The sequence below is a fragment of the Carassius gibelio genome, chromosome B19, assembly GCF_023724105.1.
Source record: "Carassius gibelio isolate Cgi1373 ecotype wild population from Czech Republic chromosome B19, carGib1.2-hapl.c, whole genome shotgun sequence".
NCBI classification, from domain to species: domain Eukaryota; kingdom Metazoa; phylum Chordata; class Actinopteri; order Cypriniformes; family Cyprinidae; genus Carassius; species Carassius gibelio.
In genome coordinates, this window is record NC_068414.1 from 2,403,170 (window position 1) to 2,416,411 (window position 13,242).

Consider the following 13,242-nt stretch of genomic DNA (forward strand, 5'->3'; position numbering starts at 1 on the left):
CGCTTCAGTCACCCGGATCCAGTCTGTATCCAGAGAAGATGGTGGATCAACACCTAGAAAGGACCTCTATGGCCCAGAAACACAGCGGAGACCGTGACAACTAGATGAGCCGCAGATACAAATCCCCTGTAAAGACCACCTGGACAAGACCACAGGAAACAGATGATTCTTCTGCACAGTCTGACATTCCTGCAGCCTGGAGCTGATCTACCTGTTTCGTCTGACAAGGGGAGAACTGTCTCCCCGATTGAGCCTGGTTTCTCACCGGGTTTTTTCTCCATCCTTTCACCGATCGAGTTTTGGTTTCTTGCCTCTGTCGCTTCTGGCAGGCGGAGCTGGGGACACTTCATGTACAGCGATATCGTTGACTTGATTGCAAATTATTGCACAGATACTATTTAAACTGAACTTAGCTGAATGATGTCATCAAAGAGTTCAATAACGAAATGCCTTTAACTGTCATTTTGCTTTTTGACGCACTGTGTTCCTAATAAATGTTGTTCAGTTGCATTGACACAATACTTTTTGTTTAAAGCGCAATTAAAAAAAAAAAAAAAAAAAAAAAAAAAAGAGTCCAAACAATGACCCCTGCTACGGGTAGTGTTGCAAGTGTTATGCGACTTCAGCTAATGATGGGTCCATCCGAAATTATTCCATCCAAAAGTTTTGGGTGGAGGCACAGGTCACAGAGGGAGTTCTGCTTCGACGTCAGCCCGAGCCAAAGGACATGCGTTGGCCGGGAATCGAATCCGGGTCAACTGCTTGGAAGGCAGCTATGCTCACCACTATACCACCAACGCAGTCAGCAGTCAGCAACTTGCGCCGTCACTAAGAAGGCTCGAAGTGCACGAGTCGCCGATAGGGCTAGAGGAGCAGATGAGATCTTTGTTTGGACCCGTCACTAAAGAGAGCCTTCAAGAATTTGCATCCCGTCACGTACAAGAAAGCGCTGCCTTCCCATCCGGCTAAATAAACACGAAGTGGTCAAACGCAGAGAGTGCCTATAATAACCAAAAGCCCAATCAAGGCAATCTCTTTCTCATGCCTCTATCTGAAAAGTTGGATAAAATCTTATATGAAAAAAAAGTCTTTTAAAGAAATCCCTTATTCCGAGGTCACCGTAGCCACCAGATCCAGTCTGTATCCGCTTCAGTCACCCGGATCCAGTCTGTATCCAGAGAAGATGGTGGATCAACACCTAGAAAGGACCTCTATGGCCCAGAAACACAGCGGAGACCGTGACAACTAGATGAGCCGCAGATACAAATCCCCTGTAAAGACCACCTGGACAAGACCACAGGAAACAGATGATTCTTCTGCACAGTCTGACATTCCTGCAGCCTGGAGCTGATCTACCTGTTTCGTCTGACAAGGGGAGAACTGTCTCCCCGATTGAGCCTGGTTTCTCACCGGGTTTTTTCTCCATCCTTTCACCGATCGAATTTTGGTTTCTTGCCTCTGTCGCTTCTGGCAGGCGGAGCTGGGGACACTTCATGTACAGCGATATCGTTGACTTGATTGCAAATTATTGCACAGATACTATTTAAACTGAACTTAGCTGAATGATGTCATCAAAGAGTTCAATAACGAAATGCCTTTAACTGTCATTTTGCTTTTTGACGCACTGTGTTCCTAATAAATGTTGTTCAGTTGCATTGACACAATACTTTTTGTTTAAAGCGCAATTAAAAAAAAAAAAAAAAAAAAAAAAAAAAGAGTCCAAACAATGACCCCTGCTACGGGTAGTGTTGCAAGTGTTATGCGACTTCAGCTAATGATGGGTCCATCCGAAATTATTCCATCCAAAAGTTTTGGGTGGAGGCACAGGTCACAGAGGGAGTTCTGCTTCGACGTCAGCCCGAGCCAAAGGACATGCGTTGGCCGGGAATCGAATCCGGGTCAACTGCTTGGAAAGCAGCTATGCTCACCACTATACCACCAACGCAGTCAGCAGTCAGCAACTTGCGCCGTCACTAAGAAGGCTCGAAGTGCACGAGTCGCCGATAGGGCTAGAGGAGCAGATGAGATCTTTGTTTGGACCCGTCACTTAAGAGAGCCTTCAAGAATTTGCATCCCGTCACGTACAAGAAAGCGCTGCCTTCCCATCCGGCTAAATAAACACGAAGTGGTCAAACGCAGAGAGTGCCTATTCAGACGATGACCAGTGGCAAGCCCTCTCGCAGCATGCTGCCGGACGGTCAAACTGATTCTGCTCTTGACATTTCGATGTAGCTCTGCTGTGAGCAGAGCACCCAAAAATACAGGTCACTCGCAAAAGTTCCCCTCCACGGAAATCTTTAGTAAAAGGCGAAAGATTTATGCGACAATGAAGAGAAACTCGAGCTGTGTCTCCAAACCCTCGGGCCTGTGCGCTGCCTCTGTTAAACTACTACGCTCGCCAAGGGTCATCAAGGGTGACAATGCCTGCCCACATGTGTTTCGTCAGCACCCCCCCCCCCCCCTACTCCAAAAGGGAGGAGTAAAACTCAAAAAAGTCCTCTCGGTCCACCAATAACCAAAAGCCCAATCAAGGCAATCTCTTTCTCATGCCTCTATCTGAAAAGTTGGATAAAATCTTATATGAAAAAAAAAGTCTTTTAAAGAAATCCCTTATTCCGAGGTCACCGTAGCCACCAGATCCAGTCTGTATCCGCTTCAGTCACCCGGATCCAGTCCGTATCCAGAGAAGATGGTGGATCAACACCTAGAAAGGACCTCTATGGCCCAGAAACACAGCGGAGACCGTGACAACTAGATGAGCCGCAGATACAAATCCCCTGTAAAGACCACCTGGACAAGACCACAGGAAACAGATGATTCTTCTGCACAGTCTGACATTCCTGCAGCCTGGAGCTGATCTACCTGTTTCGTCTGACAAGGGGAGAACTGTCTCCCCGATTGAGCCTGGTTTCTCACCGGGTTTTTTCTCCATCCTTTCACCGATCGAGTTTTGGTTTCTTGCCTCTGTCGCTTCTGGCAGGCGGAGCTGGGGACACTTCATGTACAGCGATATCGTTGACTTGATTGCAAATTATTGCACAGATACTATTTAAACTGAACTTAGCTGAATGATGTCATCAAAGAGTTCAATAACGAAATGCCTTTAACTGTCATTTTGCTTTTTGACGCACTGTGTTCCTAATTAATGTTGTTCAGTTGCATTGACGCAATACTTTCTGTTTAAAGCGCAATTTAAAAAAAAAAAAAAAAAGAGTCCAAACAATGACCCCTGCTACGGGTAGTGTTCCAAGTGTTATGCGACTTCAGCTAATGATGGGTCCATCCGAAATTATTCCATCCAAAAGTTTTGGGTGGAGGCACAGATCACAGAGGGAGTTCTGCTTCGACGTCAGCCCGAGCCAAAGGACATGCGTTGGCCGGGAATCGAATCCGGGTCAACTGCTTGGAAGGCAGCTATGCTCACCACTATACCACCAACGCAGTCAGCAGTCAGCAACTTGCGCCGTCACTAAGAAGGCTCGAAGTGCACGAGTCGCCGATAGGGCTAGAGGAGCAGATGAGATCTTTGTTTGGACCCGTCACTAAAGAGAGCCTTCAAGAATTTGCATCCCGTCACGTACAAGAAAGCGCTGCCTTCCCATCCGGCTAAATAAACACGAAGTGGTCAAACGCAGAGAGTGCCTATAATAACCAAAAGCCCAATCAAGGCAATCTCTTTCTCATGCCTCTATCTGAAAAGTTGGATAAAATCTTATATGAAAAAAAAAGTCTTTTAAAGAAATCCCTTATTCCGAGGTCACCGTAGCCACCAGATCCAGTCTGTATCCGCTTCAGTCACCCGGATCCAGTCCGTATACAGAGAAGATGGTGGATCAACACCTAGAAAGGACCTCTATGGCCCAGAAACACAGCGGAGACCGTGACAACTAGATGAGCCGCAGATACAAATCCCCTGTAAAGACCACCTGGACAAGACCACAGGAAACAGATGATTCTTCTGCACAGTCTGACATTCCTGCAGCCTGGAGCTGATCTACCTGTTTCGTCTGACAAGGGGAGAACTGTCTCCCCGATTGAGCCTGGTTTCTCACCGGGTTTTTTCTCCATCCTTTCACCGATCGAGTTTTGGTTTCTTCCCTCTGTCGCTTCTGGCAGGCGGAGCTGGGGACACTTCATGTACAGCGATATCGTTGACTTGATTGCAAATTATTGCACAGATACTATTTAAACTGAACTTAGCTGAATGATGTCATCAAAGAGTTCAATAACGAAATGCCTTTAACTGTCATTTTGCTTTTTGACGCACTATGTTCCTAATTAATGTTGTTCAGTTGCATTGACGCAATACTTTCTGTTTAAAGCGCAATTTAAAAAAAAACAAAAAAAAAGAGTCCAAACAATGACCCCTGCTACGGGTAGTGTTCCAAGTGTTATGCGACTTCAGCTAATGATGGGTCCATCAGAAATTTTACGGTGCTAGGGCTGGGTCTGCGTCAGAAGAAGCCATGCATTGTTTAGTTATGTCAGTGCAGTGCCGTCAGTTGGGGGAGAAACGGCAGCATGCACGGCTCCTCGTTAGTATAGTGGACAGTATCTCCGCCTGTCACGCGGAAGACTGGGGTTCGATTCCCCGACGGGGAGAGCTGGTTCTTTTCGTCTTCCGAATGATCCATCCAAAATGTTTGGTTGGATTCGCAGGTCACAGAAGGAGTTCTGCTTCGACGTCAGCCCGAGCCAAAGGACATGCGTTGGCCGGGAATCGAACGCGGGTCAACTGCTTGGAAGGCAGCTATGCTCACCACTATACCAACAACGCAGGCTGAAGTCAGTAGCTTTATTGACGCACTGTGTTCCTAATAAATGTTGTTCAGTTGCATTGACACAATACTTTTTGTTTAAAGCGCAATTAAAAAAAAAAATAATAAAAAAAAGAGTCCAAACAATGACCCCTGCTACGGGTAGTGTTGCAAGTGTTATGCGACTTCAGCTAATGATGGGTCCATCCGAAATTATTCCATCCAAAAGTTTTGGGTGGAGGCACAGGTCACAGAGGGAGTTCTGCTTCGACGTCAGCCCGAGCCAAAGGACATGCGCACTGCTCTCTCCAACTGCTTGGAAGGCAGCTATGCTCACCACTATACCACCAACGCAGTCAGCAGTCAGCAACTTGCGCCGTCACTAAGAAGGCTCGAAGTGCACGAGTCGCCGATAGGGCTAGAGGAGCAGATGAGATCTTTGTTTGGACCCGTCACTAAAGAGAGCCTTCAAGAATTTGCATCCCGTCACGTACAAGAAAGCGCTGCCTTCCCATCCGGCTAAATAAACACGAAGTGGTCAAACGCAGAGAGTGCCTATTCAGACGATGACCAGTGGCAAGCCCTCTCGCAGCATGCTGCCGGACGGTCAAACTGATTCTGCTCTTGACATTTCGATGTAGCTCTGCTGTGAGCAGAGCACCCAAAAATACAGGTCACTCGCAAAAGTTCCCCTCCACGGAAATCTTTAGTAAAAGGCGAAAGATTTATGCGACAATGAAGAGAAACTCGAGCTGTGTCTCCAAACCCTCGGGCCTGTGCGCTGCCTCTGTTAAACTACTACGCTCGCCAAGGGTCATCAAGGGTGACAATGCCTGCCCACATGTGTTTCGTCAGCACCCCCCCCCCCCCCTACTCCAAAAGGGAGGAGTAAAACTCAAAAAAGTCCTCTCGGTCCACCAATAACCAAAAGCCCAATCAAGGCAATCTCTTTCTCATGCCTCTATCTGAAAAGTTGGATAAAATCTTATATGAAAAAAAAAGTCTTTTAAAGAAATCCCTTATTCCGAGGTCACCGTAGCCACCAGATCCAGTCTGTATCCGCTTCAGTCACCCGGATCCAGTCCGTATCCAGAGAAGATGGTGGATCAACACCTAGAAAGGACCTCTATGGCCCAGAAACACAGCGGAGACCGTGACAACTAGATGAGCCGCAGATACAAATCCCCTGTAAAGACCACCTGGACAAGACCACAGGAAACAGATGATTCTTCTGCACAGTCTGACATTCCTGCAGCCTGGAGCTGATCTACCTGTTTCGTCTGACAAGGGGAGAACTGTCTCCCCGATTGAGCCTGGTTTCTCACCGGGTTTTTTCTCCATCCTTTCACCGATCGAGTTTTGGTTTCTTGCCTCTGTCGCTTCTGGCAGGCGGAGCTGGGGACACTTCATGTACAGCGATATCGTTGACTTGATTGCAAATTATTGCACAGATACTATTTAAACTGAACTTAGCTGAATGATGTCATCAAAGAGTTCAATAACGAAATGCCTTTAACTGTCATTTTGCTTTTTGACGCACTGTGTTCCTAATTAATGTTGTTCAGTTGCATTGACGCAATACTTTCTGTTTAAAGCGCAATTTAAAAAAAAAAAAAAAAGAGTCCAAACAATGACCCCTGCTACGGGTAGTGTTCCAAGTGTTATGCGACTTCAGCTAATGATGGGTCCATCCGAAATTATTCCATCCAAAAGTTTTGGGTGGAGGCACAGGTCACAGAGGGAGTTCTGCTTCGACGTCAGCCCGAGCCAAAGGACATGCGTTGGCCGGGAATCGAATCCGGGTCAACTGCTTGGAAGGCAGCTATGCTCACCACTATACCACCAACGCAGTCAGCAGTCAGCAACTTGCGCCGTCACTAAGAAGGCTCGAAGTGCACGAGTCGCCGATAGGGCTAGAGGAGCAGATGAGATCTTTGTTTGGACCCGTCACTAAAGAGAGCCTTCAAGAATTTGCATCCCGTCACGTACAAGAAAGCGCTGCCTTCCCATCCGGCTAAATAAACACGAAGTGGTCAAACGCAGAGAGTGCCTATAATAACCAAAAGCCCAATCAAGGCAATCTCTTTCTCATGCCTCTATCTGAAAAGTTGGATAAAATCTTATATGAAAAAAAAGTCTTTTAAAGAAATCCCTTATTCCGAGGTCACCGTAGCCACCAGATCCAGTCTGTATCCGCTTCAGTCACCCGGATCCAGTCTGTATCCAGAGAAGATGGTGGATCAACACCTAGAAAGGACCTCTATGGCCCAGAAACACAGCGGAGACCGTGACAACTAGATGAGCCGCAGATACAAATCCCCTGTAAAGACCACCTGGACAAGACCACAGGAAACAGATGATTCTTCTGCACAGTCTGACATTCCTGCAGCCTGGAGCTGATCTACCTGTTTCGTCTGACAAGGGGAGAACTGTCTCCCCGATTGAGCCTGGTTTCTCACCGGGTTTTTTCTCCATCCTTTCACCGATCGAGTTTTGGTTTCTTGCCTCTGTCGCTTCTGGCAGGCGGAGCTGGGGACACTTCATGTACAGCGATATCGTTGACTTGATTGCAAATTATTGCACAGATACTATTTAAACTGAACTTAGCTGAATGATGTCATCAAAGAGTTCAATAACGAAATGCCTTTAACTGTCATTTTGCTTTTTGACGCACTGTGTTCCTAATAAATGTTGTTCAGTTGCATTGACACAATACTTTTTGTTTAAAGCGCAATTAAAAAAAAAAAAAAAAAAAAAAAAAAAAGAGTCCAAACAATGACCCCTGCTACGGGTAGTGTTGCAAGTGTTATGCGACTTCAGCTAATGATGGGTCCATCCGAAATTATTCCATCCAAAAGTTTTGGGTGGAGGCACAGGTCACAGAGGGAGTTCTGCTTCGACGTCAGCCCGAGCCAAAGGACATGCGTTGGCCGGGAATCGAATCCGGGTCAACTGCTTGGAAGGCAGCTATGCTCACCACTATACCACCAACGCAGTCAGCAGTCAGCAACTTGCGCCGTCACTAAGAAGGCTCGAAGTGCACGAGTCGCCGATAGGGCTAGAGGAGCAGATGAGATCTTTGTTTGGACCCGTCACTAAAGAGAGCCTTCAAGAATTTGCATCCCGTCACGTACAAGAAAGCGCTGCCTTCCCATCCGGCTAAATAAACACGAAGTGGTCAAACGCAGAGAGTGCCTATTCAGACGATGACCAGTGGCAAGCCCTCTCGCAGCATGCTGCCGGACGGTCAAACTGATTCTGCTCTTGACATTTCGATGTAGCTCTGCTGTGAGCAGAGCACCCAAAAATACAGGTCACTCGCAAAAGTTCCCCTCCATGGAAATCTTTAGTAAAAGGCGAAAGATTTATGCGACAATGAAGAGAAACTCGAGCTGTGTCTCCAAACCCTCGGGCCTGTGCGCTGCCTCTGTTAAACTACTACGCTCGCCAAGGGTCATCAAGGGTGACAATGCCTGCCCACATGTGTTTCGTCAGCACCCCCCCCCCCTACTCCAAAAGGGAGGAGTAAAACTCAAAAAAGTCCTCTCGGTCCACCAATAACCAAAAGCCCAATCAAGGCAATCTCTTTCTCATGCCTCTATCTGAAAAGTTGGATAAAATCTTATATGAAAAAAAAAGTCTTTTAAAGAAATCCCTTATTCCGAGGTCACCGTAGCCACCAGATCCAGTCTGTATCCGCTTCAGTCACCCGGATCCAGTCCGTATCCAGAGAAGATGGTGGATCAACACCTAGAAAGGACCTCTATGGCCCAGAAACACAGCGGAGACCGTGACAACTAGATGAGCCGCAGATACAAATCCCCTGTAAAGACCACCTGGACAAGACCACAGGAAACAGATGATTCTTCTGCACAGTCTGACATTCCTGCAGCCTGGAGCTGATCTACCTGTTTCGTCTGACAAGGGGAGAACTGTCTCCCCGATTGAGCCTGGTTTCTCACCGGGTTTTTTCTCCATCCTTTCACCGATCGAGTTTTGGTTTCTTGCCTCTGTCGCTTCTGGCAGGCGGAGCTGGGGACACTTCATGTACAGCGATATCGTTGACTTGATTGCAAATTATTGCACAGATACTATTTAAACTGAACTTAGCTGAATGATGTCATCAAAGAGTTCAATAACGAAATGCCTTTAACTGTCATTTTGCTTTTTGACGCACTGTGTTCCTAATTAATGTTGTTCAGTTGCATTGACGCAATACTTTCTGTTTAAAGCACAATTTAAAAAAAAAAAAAAAAGAGTCCAAACAATGACCCCTGCTACGGGTAGTGTTCCAAGTGTTATGCGACTTCAGCTAATGATGGGTCCATCCGAAATTATTCCATCCAAAAGTTTTGGGTGGAGGCACAGGTCACAGAGGGAGTTCTGCTTCGACGTCAGCCCGAGCCAAAGGACATGCGTTGGCCGGGAATCGAATCCGGGTCAACTGCTTGGAAGGCAGCTATGCTCACCACTATACCACCAACGCAGTCAGCAGTCAGCAACTTGCGCCGTCACTAAGAAGGCTCGAAGTGCACGAGTCGCCGATAGGGCTAGAGGAGCAGATGAGATCTTTGTTTGGACCCGTCACTAAAGAGAGCCTTCAAGAATTTGCATCCCGTCACGTACAAGAAAGCGCTGCCTTCCCATCCGGCTAAATAAACACGAAGTGGTCAAACGCAGAGAGTGCCTATAATAACCAAAAGCCCAATCAAGGCAATCTCTTTCTCATGCCTCTATCTGAAAAGTTGGATAAAATCTTATATGAAAAAAAAAAGTCTTTTAAAGAAATCCCTTATTCCGAGGTCACCGTAGCCACCAGATCCAGTCTGTATCCGCTTCAGTCACCCGGATCCAGTCCGTATACAGAGAAGATGGTGGATCAACACCTAGAAAGGACCTCTATGGCCCAGAAACACAGCGGAGACCGTGACAACTAGATGAGCCGCAGATACAAATCCCCTGTAAAGACCACCTGGACAAGACCACAGGAAACAGATGATTCTTCTGCACAGTCTGACATTCCTGCAGCCTGGAGCTGATCTACCTGTTTCGTCTGACAAGGGGAGAACTGTCTCCCCGATTGAGCCTGGTTTCTCACCGGGTTTTTTCTCCATCCTTTCACCGATCGAGTTTTGGTTTCTTCCCTCTGTCGCTTCTGGCAGGCGGAGCTGGGGACACTTCATGTACAGCGATATCGTTGACTTGATTGCAAATTATTGCACAGATACTATTTAAACTGAACTTAGCTGAATGATGTCATCAAAGAGTTCAATAACGAAATGCCTTTAACTGTCATTTTGCTTTTTGACGCACTGTGTTCCTAATTAATGTTGTTCAGTTGCATTGACGCAATACTTTCTGTTTAAAGCGCAATTAAAAAAAAAAAAAAAAAAAAAAAGAGTCCAAACAATGACCCCTGCTACGGGTAGTGTTGCAAGTGTTATGCGACTTCAGCTAATGATGGGTCCATCCAAAATTATTCCATCCAAAAGTTTTGGGTGGAGGCACAGGTCACAGAGGGAGTTCTGCTTCGACGTCAGCCCGAGCCAAAGGACATGCGCACTGCTCTCTCCAACTGCTTGGAAGGCAGCTATGCTCACCACTATACCACCAACGCAGTCAGCAGTCAGCAACTTGCGCCGTCACTAAGAAGGCTCGAAGTGCACGAGTCGCCGATAGGGCTAGAGGAGCAGATGAGATCTTTGTTTGGACCCGTCACTAAAGAGAGCCTTCAAGAATTTGCATCCCGTCACGTACAAGAAAGCGCTGCCTTCCCATCCGGCTAAATAAACACGAAGTGGTCAAACGCAGAGAGTGCCTATAATAACCAAAAGCCCAATCAAGGCAATCTCTTTCTCATGCCTCTATCTGAAAAGTTGGATAAAATCTTATATGAAAAAAAAAGTCTTTTAAAGAAATCCCTTATTCCGAGGTCACCGTAGCCACCAGATCCAGTCTGTATCCGCTTCAGTCACCCGGATCCAGTCCGTATACAGAGAAGATGGTGGATCAACACCTAGAAAGGACCTCTATGGCCCAGAAACACAGCGGAGACCGTGACAACTAGATGAGCCGCAGATACAAATCCCCTGTAAAGACCACCTGGACAAGACCACAGGAAACAGATGATTCTTCTGCACAGTCTGACATTCCTGCAGCCTGGAGCTGATCTACCTGTTTCGTCTGACAAGGGGAGAACTGTCTCCCCGATTGAGCCTGGTTTCTCACCGGGTTTTTTCTCCATCCTTTCACCGATCGAGTTTTGGTTTCTTCCCTCTGTCGCTTCTGGCAGGCGGAGCTGGGGACACTTCATGTACAGCGATATCGTTGACTTGATTGCAAATTATTGCACAGATACTATTTAAACTGAACTTAGCTGAATGATGTCATCAAAGAGTTCAATAACGAAATGCCTTTAACTGTCATTTTGCTTTTTGACGCACTATGTTCCTAATTAATGTTGTTCAGTTGCATTGACGCAATACTTTCTGTTTAAAGCGCAATTTAAAAAAAAACAAAAAAAAGAGTCCAAACAATGACCCCTGCTACGGGTAGTGTTCCAAGTGTTATGCGACTTCAGCTAATGATGGGTCCATCAGAAATTTTACGGTGCTAGGGCTGGGTCTGCGTCAGAAGAAGCCATGCATTGTTTAGTTATGTCAGTGCAGTGCCGTCAGTTGGGGGAGAAACGGCAGCATGCACGGCTCCTCGTTAGTATAGTGGACAGTATCTCCGCCTGTCACGCGGAAGACTGGGGTTCGATTCCCCGACGGGGAGAGCTGGTTCTTTTCGTCTTCCGAATGATCCATCCAAAATGTTTGGTTGGATTCGCAGGTCACAGAAGGAGTTCTGCTTCGACGTCAGCCCGAGCCAAAGGACATGCGTTGGCCGGGAATCGAACGCGGGAAAACTGCTTGGAAGGCAGCTATGCTCACCACTATACCAACAACGCAGGCTGAAGTCAGTAGCTTTATTGACGCACTGTGTTCCTAATAAATGTTGTTCAGTTGCATTGACACAATACTTTTTGTTTAAAGCGCAATTAAAAAAAAAAATAATAAAAAAAAGAGTCCAAACAATGACCCCTGCTACGGGTAGTGTTGCAAGTGTTATGCGACTTCAGCTAATGATGGGTCCATCCGAAATTATTCCATCCAAAAGTTTTGGGTGGAGGCACAGGTCACAGAGGGAGTTCTGCTTCGACGTCAGCCCGAGCCAAAGGACATGCGCACTGCTCTCTCCAACTGCTTGGAAGGCAGCTATGCTCACCACTATACCACCAACGCAGTCAGCAGTCAGCAACTTGCGCCGTCACTAAGAAGGCTCGAAGTGCACGAGTCGCCGATAGGGCTAGAGGAGCAGATGAGATCTTTGTTTGGACCCGTCACTAAAGAGAGCCTTCAAGAATTTGCATCCCGTCACGTACAAGAAAGCGCTGCCTTCCCATCCGGCTAAATAAACACGAAGTGGTCAAACGCAGAGAGTGCCTATTCAGACGATGACCAGTGGCAAGCCCTCTCGCAGCATGCTGCCGGACGGTCAAACTGATTCTGCTCTTGACATTTCGATGTAGCTCTGCTGTGAGCAGAGCACCCAAAAATACAGGTCACTCGCAAAAGTTCCCCTCCACGGAAATCTTTAGTAAATGGCGAAAGATTTATGCGACAATGAAGAGAAACTCGAGCTGTGTCTCCAAACCCTCGGGCCTGTGCGCTGCCTCTGTTAAACTACTACGCTCGCCAAGGGTCATCAAGGGTGACAATGCCTGCCCACATGTGTTTCGTCAGCACCCCCCCCCCCCCCTACTCCAAAAGGGAGGAGTAAAACTCAAAAAAGTCCTCTCGGTCCACCAATAACCAAAAGCCCAATCAAGGCAATCTCTTTCTCATGCCTCTATCTGAAAAGTTGGATAAAATCTTATATGAAAAAAAAAGTCTTTTAAAGAAATCCCTTATTCCGAGGTCACCGTAGCCACCAGATCCAGTCTGTATCCGCTTCAGTCACCCGGATCCAGTCCGTATCCAGAGAAGATGGTGGATCAACACCTAGAAAGGACCTCTATGGCCCAGAAACACAGCGGAGACCGTGACAATTAGATGAGCCGCAGATACAAATCCCCTGTAAAGACCACCTGGACAAGACCACAGGAAACAGATGATTCTTCTGCACAGTCTGACATTCCTGCAGCCTGGAGCTGATCTACCTGTTTCGTCTGACAAGGGGAGAACTGTCTCCCCGATTGAGCCTGGTTTCTCACCGGGTTTTTTCTCCATCCTTTCACCGATCGAGTTTTGGTTTCTTGCCTCTGTCGCTTCTGGCAGGCGGAGCTGGGGACACTTCATGTACAGCGATATCGTTGACTTGATTGCAAATTATTGCACAGATACTATTTAAACTGAACTTAGCTGAATGATGTCATCAAAGAGTTCAATAACGAAATGCCTTTAACTGTCATTTTGCTTTTTGACGCACTGTGTTCCTAATT

The 13,242-nt window shown here is 46.9% G+C and overlaps 4 non-coding genes across 4 annotated transcripts; all 4 read right to left on the reverse strand.

Annotated features, from left to right (window-relative positions):
* Positions 1–2,230: 2,230 nt before the first annotated feature.
* Positions 2,231–2,345, reverse strand: LOC127980540 (U5 spliceosomal RNA). Its single transcript, XR_008159559.1, has one exon. It is a non-coding gene; the product is annotated as a U5 spliceosomal RNA (small nuclear RNA).
* A 3,051-nt stretch (positions 2,346–5,396) lies between these two features.
* Positions 5,397–5,511, reverse strand: LOC127980541 (U5 spliceosomal RNA). Its single transcript, XR_008159560.1, has one exon. It is a non-coding gene; the product is annotated as a U5 spliceosomal RNA (small nuclear RNA).
* A 2,525-nt stretch (positions 5,512–8,036) lies between these two features.
* On the reverse strand, positions 8,037–8,151 carry LOC127981006 (U5 spliceosomal RNA). Its single transcript, XR_008160001.1, has one exon. It is a non-coding gene; the product is annotated as a U5 spliceosomal RNA (small nuclear RNA).
* A 4,177-nt stretch (positions 8,152–12,328) lies between these two features.
* On the reverse strand, positions 12,329–12,443 carry LOC127981042 (U5 spliceosomal RNA). The gene has a single exon (XR_008160035.1). It is a non-coding gene; the product is annotated as a U5 spliceosomal RNA (small nuclear RNA).
* Positions 12,444–13,242: the final 799 nt, after the last annotated feature.